At 41.4% G+C, this 11,625-nt stretch overlaps 1 pseudogene; it reads right to left on the bottom strand.

The window, feature by feature from the left end:
- Positions 1-5,106: 5,106 nt before the first annotated feature.
- On the bottom strand, positions 5,107-5,368 carry LOC124527193 (dynein light chain 1, cytoplasmic-like; annotated as a pseudogene).
- Positions 5,369-11,625: the final 6,257 nt, after the last annotated feature.

An 11,625-nucleotide genomic window follows, 5' to 3' on the forward strand; every position in this document is an offset into this window, starting at 1 on the left:
AACATTTTCTTTAGATTTGTTTTCTGAAGTCTTCATTTGTTACTTTCATTCTACATTCTCTCAAAGCCATCAGACCCACCTGGGTGTCTTCATCTGTTGGCCATGTGCAGTGCTCTCCCCCCAGTAAAGTGAGCTCCTTCTGAGACAGAGAGACAGAGAGAGAGAGAGAGAGAGAGAAAGAAGGAAGGAAGGAAGGAAGGAAGGAAGGAAGGAAGGAAGGAAAGAAAGAAAGAAAGAAAGAAAGAAAGAAAGAAAGAAAGAAAGGAAGGAAGGAAGGAGACTCTTTCTTCCTTCTTGAAGCCTTCTCTGGGACATTTGACAGAGCTGACAATCCATGTTTTTATCTCTTCTTCCCCATGGTACCAGCAACACTAATTCTCTGAACTTTCTGATCAACCTCTTGGGCTTATCCTCTTCTTCCTCTCAAGCACAGATTCGTCCCCAATGGGTCCCTGAGGCTCTTTATCCTCCTTCCTCAGTCCTCTCCATTGACAGTCCCTTCTATCACTAAAAGTGACCACTTAAATCAAATGCTCATTTGCATACTCCCTCAGGTCCCTGGTAGAGTACAAACAGTAATATCTGGAAGAATTTATTTTCTTTTCCACTATAACTAATATTAAAACATATTCCTCTATTAAAAAATATAAACATCAATTTGTACACTTAAAATTTTTCTCATTTAACTGAATATTTGTCAAGCTCAGTTTCAAAGTTAAAAGAACATATACATGTTGAAAAATAAAATTCAAAATTAAAATAAATGTTTAGATGAAGCATAAACTCTCCAAGAAAATTTGCTTCTTATGCCTTAATTCCTTCCTCCTCGAACAACTCTAGTCAGGGCTTCATATACTCTTGTTTCACAATGACCATATCTTCATGAAAGATCCTTTATGGCTCTCCCACAAGACCCTCACACTCCAACTGAATTCTCCTCCCCTCCTAAGCCTGCTTCTATTCCTAGAGATCGTATCTCTATCGGCAGTACCCCAAGTGTGATAATGACCCAGTCTCAAACTTATAATTCCTTTCTCTTTGTATTTGCTGTGCCAAAGCAGTTGCCAACCATGCACACTATGACCAGACTTCATCAGTTTTCTTATCTCCATTCCTATCTTTATTATCCTTCTAGTTCCTACTTCTTGGCCTCAAGCACTGCAACAGTATCTTAAATGATCTGCCTCCTTTTTGCCAACCATATATTTCCACTCTCAAAAACTTCCTGTGGGGCACCTGGATGGCTCAGTCAGTTCATCATCCGACTTCAGCTCAGGTCATGATCTCACGGCTCATGAGTTCAAGCCCCGCATCAGGCTTTGCGCTGACAGCTCAGAGACTGGAGCCTGCTTGGAATTCTGTGTCTCCATCTGTCTCTGCCCCTTCCCTGCTCATGCTCTGCCTCTGTCTCTCTCTCTCTCTCTCTCTCTCTCAGAAATAAGCATTAAAAAAAATTTTTTTTAATAAAAAAACGTCCTTGGCGCCTGGGTGGCGCAGTCGGTTAAGCGTCCGACTTCAGCCAGGTCACGATCTCGCGGTCCGGGAGTTCGAGCCCCGCGTCAGGCTCTGGGCTGATGGCTCAGAGCCTGGAGCCTGTTTCCGATTCTGTGTCTCCCTCTCTCTCTGCCCCTCCCCTGTTCATGCTCTGTCTCTCTCTGTCCCAAAAATAAAATAAACGTTGAAAAAAAAAATTTAAAAAAAAAAAACGTCCTGTGAGGGGCGCCTGAGTGGCTCAGTTGGTTGAGGGTCAACTTCGGCCCAAGTCATTATTCTCGGTTTGTGAGTTCCAGCCCCACATAGGGCTCGCTGCTGTCATGCAAAGCCGGCCTCGGATCTTCTGTCCCCCTCTCTCTCCGCACCTCCCCCTCTTGTGCTTTCTCAAAAATAAACAAACATTAAAAAAAAACTTCGGGTGATTCCCCACATCTATTGAATAAAGATGGAACTCCTTAGCCTGGCATACAAAATTTTCCCCAGTCTAGTCATAGCTTACCTGACCTTTTCCTACTTTTATCCTCTAAAGTTGTGACATGCTCACAAAAACATCTCATTCGAGCTTTCTACCAACATCAGCATTTTTCCACATATAGAAAAAAAACAAAGTGAGGGTTAAGCACTTCAGTACATGAACATGCCAATGAACAAAGTTTGGTTCTTAAATCCATCATGCCCCTTTATCCAAGAGGGGTGTTCTCCATCAGAGTGATGACATGTGTTAAGCAGGGCATAGCATTTGCTGCAGAGGCAGAGAGGTTTAATTTTACTCTAACTGCTCCCCTCTTTTCATGTACAGCACCGCTGCTAAGTCCCTTGGGCCTATTGGATTTCCATGTATGTGTATTTCTTTGCTTCCGTGTGATCTCAGCGGGGATAAATGAACCTAAGATATTAAAATGTAATTTGTTCAGATCTCTGCCTTTAGGGTGAGCACTAAGATGCTGCCATCAGCCAGAAAATTTGTGATCTAATTTGGAAGCAGTGAGCCATGCTGTCTTCTCTCAGACACTTGAGAAAGCTGCACTGAGTTCCCACTTTCCCATGGTTTTGTAAAAGCTTTTCTTTTGAGCTATAAACAATGTTGATTTTTTTTTCTCCACCTTGCCATTCCAATAAAGATTCGCCTAGTAAAGACAGGGAGTAGGAACTTCACTTTTCAGCTGTCACTCTATCGAAATACCATGTTGCACAAGCAATGCATCTTTAGTCTCTCGACTGGGCTCTACCAAAGACCATCCCACCTTGACCTACTTTTTACCTAGACAGTTTGGAGGAAACCCATCCCCAGCATTTGCAGACAGATTCCTGGGATCGGCACCGAATTGGCTTACATGAAGATCCTAAATTGACAGTTTTCATATGCTCTGAAGGAGATTTCTTACCTATATATCATTACGTTAAAATCTTCAATACTATCGCTAAGCCAAAATCAAAGATTTTTGTTTTTCTGTAGAAAATTTTACCAAAGCTAGCTCCCTCCCATCTTATCCCACTTAAAGACAGATTGTCATTACTAGTTCATTGGTTTCTGTAGTTTTAGGTTTGGTTTCTTGGCAAAAGAAAAACATATGCAGGGCTATAAAAAATATCACGTGCAATTCTGGACTTTTTTAACTCTAAGATTTAGTTAAGTTGGAAATGGAAAGCACTGGACATGGTTTTGTTTAGAAGAACTCAGCATAATAAGCAGTTGGATTAAACCCCATTTAAGAACGAACCACAAGCTACAAATGAGCTGCTGAACTTCATAGACAGGATCTGAGAAGAGAGACTCAGAGTCCTTTTGGAGTCTGAAGCATCTTCATAACTTCCGGCCATCCTCAAAGAAAAAAGGTGAAGAACAGGGTTTAACTGCATAAATGAAATTTAATTCAGGAAGATGCTAGTGTATTATTGCTGACACTAACAGGCACACACAGAGAGGGAAAGAAAGTAAACAAAAACGAATGTCCCCACACTAACTTCAGGGTAATACAATAGCAAAATGCTAGGCTAGCTGTTGAAAGTCATGTGCTATTGTTGGTATTTCCTTTACAAAAGTCTAGCAACTTCCTGAAATACAACTTTTTTCCAAATTAGATCTAGAGGAGAAAGCACTAGAATCCTCAAGTCTTCAGCATAAAAGTAACTGAGTCACACATTCGTTGGCCGCTGCAGACATCAGCAAGATGTCTTTTATGAATACTAATTGACTGATAGCTTCTTAACAATGCAACAACAAGGGATTTGAGGCTTTTAAAATAAGATGTTGCCTTGCCATTCAGACAGTAAATCTGACAGAAAGCAAATAAAATTCCCAGCAAATGCAGTAGGCTTACAGACTACCAAGTGTATTAGCGAGTGACAAGGAAGCCTTTGAGGGCCCAGTGGCTCACCTTTAAACAACAGTAAAACAACAGGACATAGACACACCCTTTAAAATTCTGTTCTCCGCTACATCTCATGTTTCATCCAACACTGGGTCTCAGTCCCTTCCCACAAAAAAACAGGGTGGTTTGAAGGACAGAATGATGCCCTGTGCTACAAATTTACATGTTTTAACCCCTCAATCTAATTTTGAAAGACAACTGACAAGGATGATAGTAGGGTTGGGGTAGGTCTTTAATGCTGGAAATGGGTATATGTCCTCCTTTCTTTCTTTCTTTTTTTTTTTTTTTGTATATGCAGCCTATTGCAACGTTCTCCCTCCCTTAAGGTAGCAACGATTCTGTGCAAATTATAAGAACAACTTTGCAAGCCTGATTAAAAGGCATATCAATTTCTAGGCATGGGTTTTATTTTTCAATCGCATTTTCCTCTGTGAAAACCTTTATTAGATTCTTAGCTCTAAGTGTGTTCTGACCATGTAATTTAACAGAATGCTGCACTTCCATAAGCCTATTTTCATCACGCAGTCGATTGTTCATCATGAATATAAATATAATCCATAGGCTCCAACAAAATGTGCCACGCTCTCAGGACTACCTTAAAATAAAAGTTGTGTACATTGTCACTGAGAATGACACAGCCACATTACCTGTATTTCAAATTGTACTGATTAAGCTTTTCATACACCCAACCCATTCGACAGAGATAATTAGATAGCATAGGAAGCTCTAGCATTATAAAATCAAAGAACTTAAGTCTCATTGTAAGCTCTAAGTGCCAGTCAGGCTCCTGTCTCTAATGTTTATAGGGCATGACTGCCACCTACTGGCAGACTTTAGACATTGCAACATCTAACTGAGTCCCACCGACTTCATCTTTACAGTCTAACCAAGGCAGGGCTTTCCCCCAGAGCCGAAATGCACCAGTTTCCGTTGTTTTGTTTTGCTTCTGCCAAGAGATTTTTTTTGAAAGGAATGGATTTTGAGGAGAAAAAACAAGGAGCAGAAAGGTATGGAATAGAAAATAAATACAAAAGCAAGCTGTTTCGCTGTTCTATAGCCACAATAATCCGTACAGAAAATGCCCTGTACAAAATAAAATAAAGGTCCAAAGATTGAGCCATTCCCATAGGCAAGGCCAAAGACATCAGTGCTTGAAATTTAGGCTTTTAGTCCTTGTTTTGGGATGGATCACTGGGTTTGTGGACAAACCCATGGGCATAGGCCATGCCTTTAACTAGATTTAAACAGAACAAATGGCCACCTGGCCCAGGTAAAAGTAGATGAAGTGTTTGGTTTCCTGTGTCACAGAACTACTTAAGTTCCTCCCCACAATGCAGTAACAGGTGGGTTTGTACTTCTCATCAAACTCCTTCATAAGGGCCGCAACAGCCTTCTCTATGTTCTATTTCTCCAACGCCTGAGTAGTACGCTCCGCCAGGTCCTGTTGCATTTTCTCGGGCATAAGGGCATTTTTTTTTTATCACAGCTTTTTGGTGACACATGGTTGCCATGGGTGGGACTGGCCAACTGCAACGGTCTCCTGGGGGAGGGGCTGGCGATGCTCAGCCCCGGCAGGAGTGGCCATCCCTGCCGAAGCTTTGGCCCATCTCTGAAATGCACCAGTTTTGTTAGGTATACAGCTTGCCTCACTAGGTAGTATGGTTGCTGACTTGCAGCTGGACAACATCACAAAGAGCCCACGTTGCATTATGCCCTGTCGTCCACAATGTTGTTTTATCTCAAGGCTAGTTCCTTTTAGAGCTTTAGGATGCTTCCAGTAGAAATCTGGGCCACATGGCATGCTATTCACATTCAGTGGCAGAGAGAGAATGGTTCTCAGAAGGATCCTAGGAGGGAGAGAAGGATTTTTCCCATAAAGCTCTGAAAAACCATTTCTCTTGGCTCATTGGTTGAAATACTGACACATGTCCATTCTTTTTTTTTTTTTTTTTTTTAACGTTTATTTGTTTTTGAGACAGAGAGAGACAGAGCATGAACGGGGGAGGGTCAGAGAGAGGGAGACACAGAATCCGAAACAGGCTCCAGGCTCTGAGCTGTCAGCACAGAGCCCGAAGTGGGGCTCGAATTCACGGACCGCGAGATCATGACCTGAGCCAAAGTCGGCCGCTTAACCGACTGAGCCACCCAGGCGCCCCCACATGTCCATTCTTAAACTGGCTGACTCCAAGATTAATCTGATTGGTTTAAAGTCTTAATCATGATCCTTCCCTGGAGCAAAATGGAGTCAGCTTCCTCTGAATCCCATGGGCTACATGAAGGAGGAAAGTAGACCTACACAAAGTCCATGTTTATTAGAAAAAATAAAGGAGAGAATGAAGGTGAGGCAGGCAGCTAAAAGTTCCCATGCTAATAAGCACATGGATATATAGTGGTCCTGTCTGTGAACATATATATCAGTATGCTGAATTGTTCTTGATTAAAAAAAAAAAAAGAATCCTTGAAATATTTTTTTTTTAAAGAGACATTTTTCTGGCAGTCCACATACAAAGAATCCAATATGCTTCAACAGAAATGTTACATGTTTAGGTTTATTATGACATAAAACTTCTGTATACTTTCAAATGGTTTTTAATGTTTATTTATATTGGGGGGGGAGGGAGAACAAGTGGGGGAGGGGCAGAAAGGGAGGGAGACACAGAATCCAAAGCAGGCACCAGGCTCTGAGCTGTCAGCACAGAGACTGATAGGGGGCTTGAGCCCACGAGCTGTGAGATCATGACCGGAGCCGAAGTCAGATGCCCAACCAACTGAGCCACCTAGGCACCCCAAAAACTCCTATATACTTTCAGAGCATGATACAGTTCAGGCAACAAGAACACAGTTAAGTGTTGGATCTTAGTTGGATCTTAGTTTCCCTACCTATTAAATAAAAGATGAACTAGATAAGTTCAAAGGTTTCTCCCCAGCTATGTCATTCTGTGTGTTTTAATCTATATCCACTGATATGACCAAGTGAATATACTTAACAATGTGCATGTTTTTATTCATCATTCAAGTAAGTATTGACCTCTTGGTATGGACTCTACTTGGTACAGAACTGACAAGACTCACACAAAGGTGAAGCAAGTTCTTGCTTTCCAGAACTTTCAGTGGGGAGAAAAGGCAGATATAAGAAAATATGAGAAGACACAGCAACAAACAGTAGCAAAGCAACCACAGAATGGAACAAAAGAGGAGTATCCTAAGCAGGAATAGTGAGGTGAGGGGAAGATTAGATTCAAGCCCCACCTAGGAGAACAGGTATGACTTAGAAGACAGAACAAAATGGGGCGGGGCGGGGGGGGGGAGCGGATATGCAAACACTGCAGGTCAGGAATTGGTTTCATATGTTTATGAAACTATGAGTAGATAAGACGGTTATAATGATGGACGACGTTGATGATGATGCTTGATGGGGTGATAGCTGCAGGTTACTGCGACCTACCAAGGGCCAGCACTTAAGTTACAGTATTTCATATCATCCTCACAATAACTCCAGGAAAGAGGTGTCATAAACCACATTTAACCTTCAGCTTACCCTGCCCAAAGTTAAAAAAAAAAAGGCAGTAAATCTCTGAGTAGAACACAATACTCTGTAAGTTCAAAGAGCACAACGCCTTTACCACACTACCCTGCCTCTTTGAAATGCAGTGGCTCTTAGCATCCCCAAGAGCCTGAAAGGCAGGAAGTCAAGAAATCAGGCTGTACCTCAATTTCTATATGAGGGCCAATTTAGAAAAACAAAAACATTTATGGCAAGGCTACATCTTCTTTCATACAAATGAAAATAGCTTTACTGATCTCATAGAGAGAGGGGCATCTTCAGTTGGAGAAAGATACAGAATTTCAAATTTTATATTATCTATTGATTAAATAGAATTTTGACAATGAAAACAATGGCATTGCTTGTTAGCCACTGAAATGTAAATATCCAGGCATGTTTGAGAAGTAGTAACACAGAGGCAGGCTTTTATCTGGAAATTGGATTGAGGGACTCTATTCAAAGTTATGCAGCCCCTGGGTTGCTGGCTACTGTGTGTGATGTGCTGCTTGGAGAGATCAAGAGAGACTCCTCGCTGACCTCCCACCCTTCACATATACCACACATCCACCTCTGTCACCTACAAAACGTCACCACTACAGGATATTCGGTTCAACACAGCATCTATCTGGGGCCCTTCTGATAGTTTCTGGGGTCCAGGCACACGCTGGTCAGGATCACCCTGTAACATTTCTATAACATGAACACACACACAAAACTCCATCATCCCGTCAGCACTGTTCAAATGGAAATGAATTTCCCACCACTGCCTGAATTCCCAAACACACTCCCCAGGAAGTCATGTACCGTGACTGCTGAACTTCTTTCACCAGCCACCGTTCCCTCCCCTACAATTGTAAAAAATGCCTTTTGATCTGTGACCTGCATTTAAAAACTGACATCTGGTGGTTAGGGTGGTAATTAGGCATCATTTAAAAGTTATTTCTGCCTTGTTAACTGAGGTACTCTGTGATCAAATTATGGGATAATTTAGAGGAATTCAGGCATATTGATTTTATAATCTATAATGTGTGTAATTAATAACTACCCCCTAAAAGCTCTGTGTGAGAAATTGTAAGGGTTCATATTAGACAAAAAGTCAAGGTTTGAATAGTACTTTCTCCTCAATGTCTTTCATTAACAACACATAAAAGGGAAAGCTTTCAAAGGGGATGAAATCAAGTTTTGATGCCAGAATGTATTGACGCTGTTGTACAACTCGTATCCCTAATGGCCACACACTCGTGTCATTTGGGAATCTTCTTGCACTGGGTGCCTAAAGTGTCAGTTCTCTAGGATTATACATCTTTGGGGGTACTCTGGCTGCTGGCCTCTTACAGACAGTCTCTCTAACCACTTTTGGGTTACAAAGGCATGCATGGGGGTGCCAACATTGCAGGCTGGCCAATCTTGCAATGAGCTCATGCCAGCAGTTTTAAGAGCATATGCTGTTTCTACTTGTGCCTCAATTAACAGCAACAATTCTATTGGTTGTAGTAAAGGTGACAAGGGTTAGATCTCTGTGTCCCCAAGAAATACGCACACATACACATGCAGACATTATTATTAACTAAGACTCCTGCCCCAAACTCCTTTTTGTTCTCCTACTCTATGAATTAGGCTGGATCTTCTGTGAGCCAGGAGGACAACTTGAGCTCTATACTATAGGCAAGCAAGATACCTGCTCAGTGGCTCCTTTGTATGAGTCCATTTTAGTGCTATCAGGCCCTCAGAGAACCTGACAGTGCCTGAACAGGAGCACTGAGGAGTAAAGACAGCAGAGTTCATAAAGGAAGAGGTGTACTAACTCAAAGAGAAGGATCTGCCTGGCTTATTTGTATATCAAAGGAAATGTGACCTTGTTTAGTATTTATACACAGTCTGGTTGGGCACCTGCATCAATTTATCATCTTTTTTCTCCACCTACTAATGTACCACTTGATGGGATGGTGATAATAATAGCTTGTATTTGTTGAGCTCAGTATTCCGCTAAGTGCTTTACATTTAACCATCAAAAGAACTCTGGTAAGGTAAGTGTCATCACCATCTCCAATTTACAGATACGGACACTGAGGAATGGAGAGCCTCAGCAACCAACCCAACACCCACTACTGCGAAGTGGCAGAGCTGCCAGGTCTCTCTGGACCCCAAGCACCCACCTAGCCTTGAACTTCCCTGAGAATTCCATTCTCTTGGACAAATTTGAGAGTTTTCTCCTCCTTAGAGGTAGAATCAGGAAGAGATAAAAAGGTCTAAAGAGAAAGAAAGGTACTGACAACATGAAAATAGAAAGACAAGATCATAAGAGGAAAGGATGGCTGCGAGAAATCTTCAGTAGTGATGGAAGCCAAGACATCTTTAAAGATGGCTACTCTTCAGAGGCATGTGGGTGGCTCAGTTGGTTAAGCATCTGACTCTTGATTTAGGCTCAGGTCATGATCTCACAGTCTTAGAATCCAGTGTCAACTCACACTGAGTGTGGAGCTGCTTACAATTCTCTCTCTTCCCCTTCTCCTCCCCTACTCACACACACACTTGCTCTCTCTCTCTCAAAATAAATAAATAAACTTAAAAAAAAGGATATCAATCATACTAGATTAGGGCCCACACCAATGATCTCATGTAAACTTAAATTACCTCTTTAAAAACCCTACCTTCAGAGGTCAAACTTTCACTCTTCGCAGATGACATGATACTCTATATGGAAAACCCAAAAGAGTCCACCAAAAAACTGCTAGAACTGATTCATGAATTCAGCAAAGCTGCAGGATATAAAATCAATGCACAGAAATCGGTTGCATTCCTATACACCAACAACGAAGCAAAAGAAAATCAAGGAATCGATCCCATTTACAGTTGCACAAAAACCATAAAATACCTAGGAATAAATCTAACCAAAGAGGTGAAAAATTTATACAATGAAAACTATAGAAAGCTTATTAAAGAAACTGAAGAAGATGCAAAGAAATGGAAAAAGAGTCCATGCTCCTGGATAGGAAGAACAAATATTGTTAAAATGTCGATACTACCCAAAGCAATCTACATATTAAATGCAATCCCTATCAAAGTAAAAGCAGCATTCTTCACAGAGCTAGAACAAATCATCCTAAAATTTGTATGGAACCAGAAAAGACCCTGAATAGCCAAAGCAATCTTGAAAAAGAAAACCAAAGCAGGAGGCATCACAATCCCAGACTTCAAGCTATACTACAAAGCTGTAACCATCAAGACAGTATGGTACTGGCACAAGAACAGACACTCAGATCAATGGAATAGAACAGAGAACCCAGAAATGGGTCCACAAACGTATGGCCAACTAATCTTTGACAAAGCAGGAAAGAATATCCAATGCAACAAAGACAGTCTCTTCAGCAAGTGGTGCTGGGAAAACTGGACAGCAACATGCAGAAGAATGAATCTGGACCATTTTCTTACACCATACACAAAAATAATAAACTCTAAATGGTTGAAAGACCTCAATGTAAGACAGGAAGCCATCAAAATCCTCAAGGAGAAAGCAGGCAAAAACCTCTTTGAGCTTGCCCTCAGTAATTTCTTACTCAACACGACTCCGGAGGCAAGGGAAACAAAAGCAAAAATGAACTACTGGAACCTCATCAAAATTAAAAGCTTCTGCACAGCAAAGGAAACAATCAGCAAAACTAAAAGGCAACCGACAGAATGGGAGAAGATATTTGTGAATGACATGTCAGATAAAGGGTTAGTATCCAAAATCTACAAAGAACTCGTCAAACTCAACACCCAAAAAACAAATAATCCAGTGAAGAAATGGGCAAAAGACATGAATAGACACTTCTTCAAAGAAGACATCCAGATGGCCAACTGACACATGAAAAAATGTTCAACATCACTCATTATCAGGGAAATACAAACCAAAACCACAATGAGATACCACCTTACACCTGTCAGAATGGCTAACATTAACAACTCAAGCAACAACAGATGTTGGCGAGGATGCGGAGAAAGAGGATCTCTTTTGTGTTGTTGGTGGCAATGCAAGCTGATGCAGCCACTCTGGAAAACAGTATGGAGGTTCCTCAAAAAACTAAAACTAGAACTACCCTACAACCCAGCAATGGCACTACTAGGCATTTATCCAAGGGATACAGGTGTGCTGTTTCGAAGGGACACATGCACCCCCATGTTTATAGCAGCACTATCAACAATAGCCAAAGTATGGAAAGAGCCCAAATGTCC

This window comes from Lynx rufus, unplaced genomic scaffold (genome assembly GCF_022079265.1).
Source record: "Lynx rufus isolate CCGP_SWC_20201006 ecotype Redwood Valley unplaced genomic scaffold, mLynRuf1.p SCAF_5, whole genome shotgun sequence".
Lineage (NCBI taxonomy): Eukaryota > Metazoa > Chordata > Mammalia > Carnivora > Felidae > Lynx > Lynx rufus.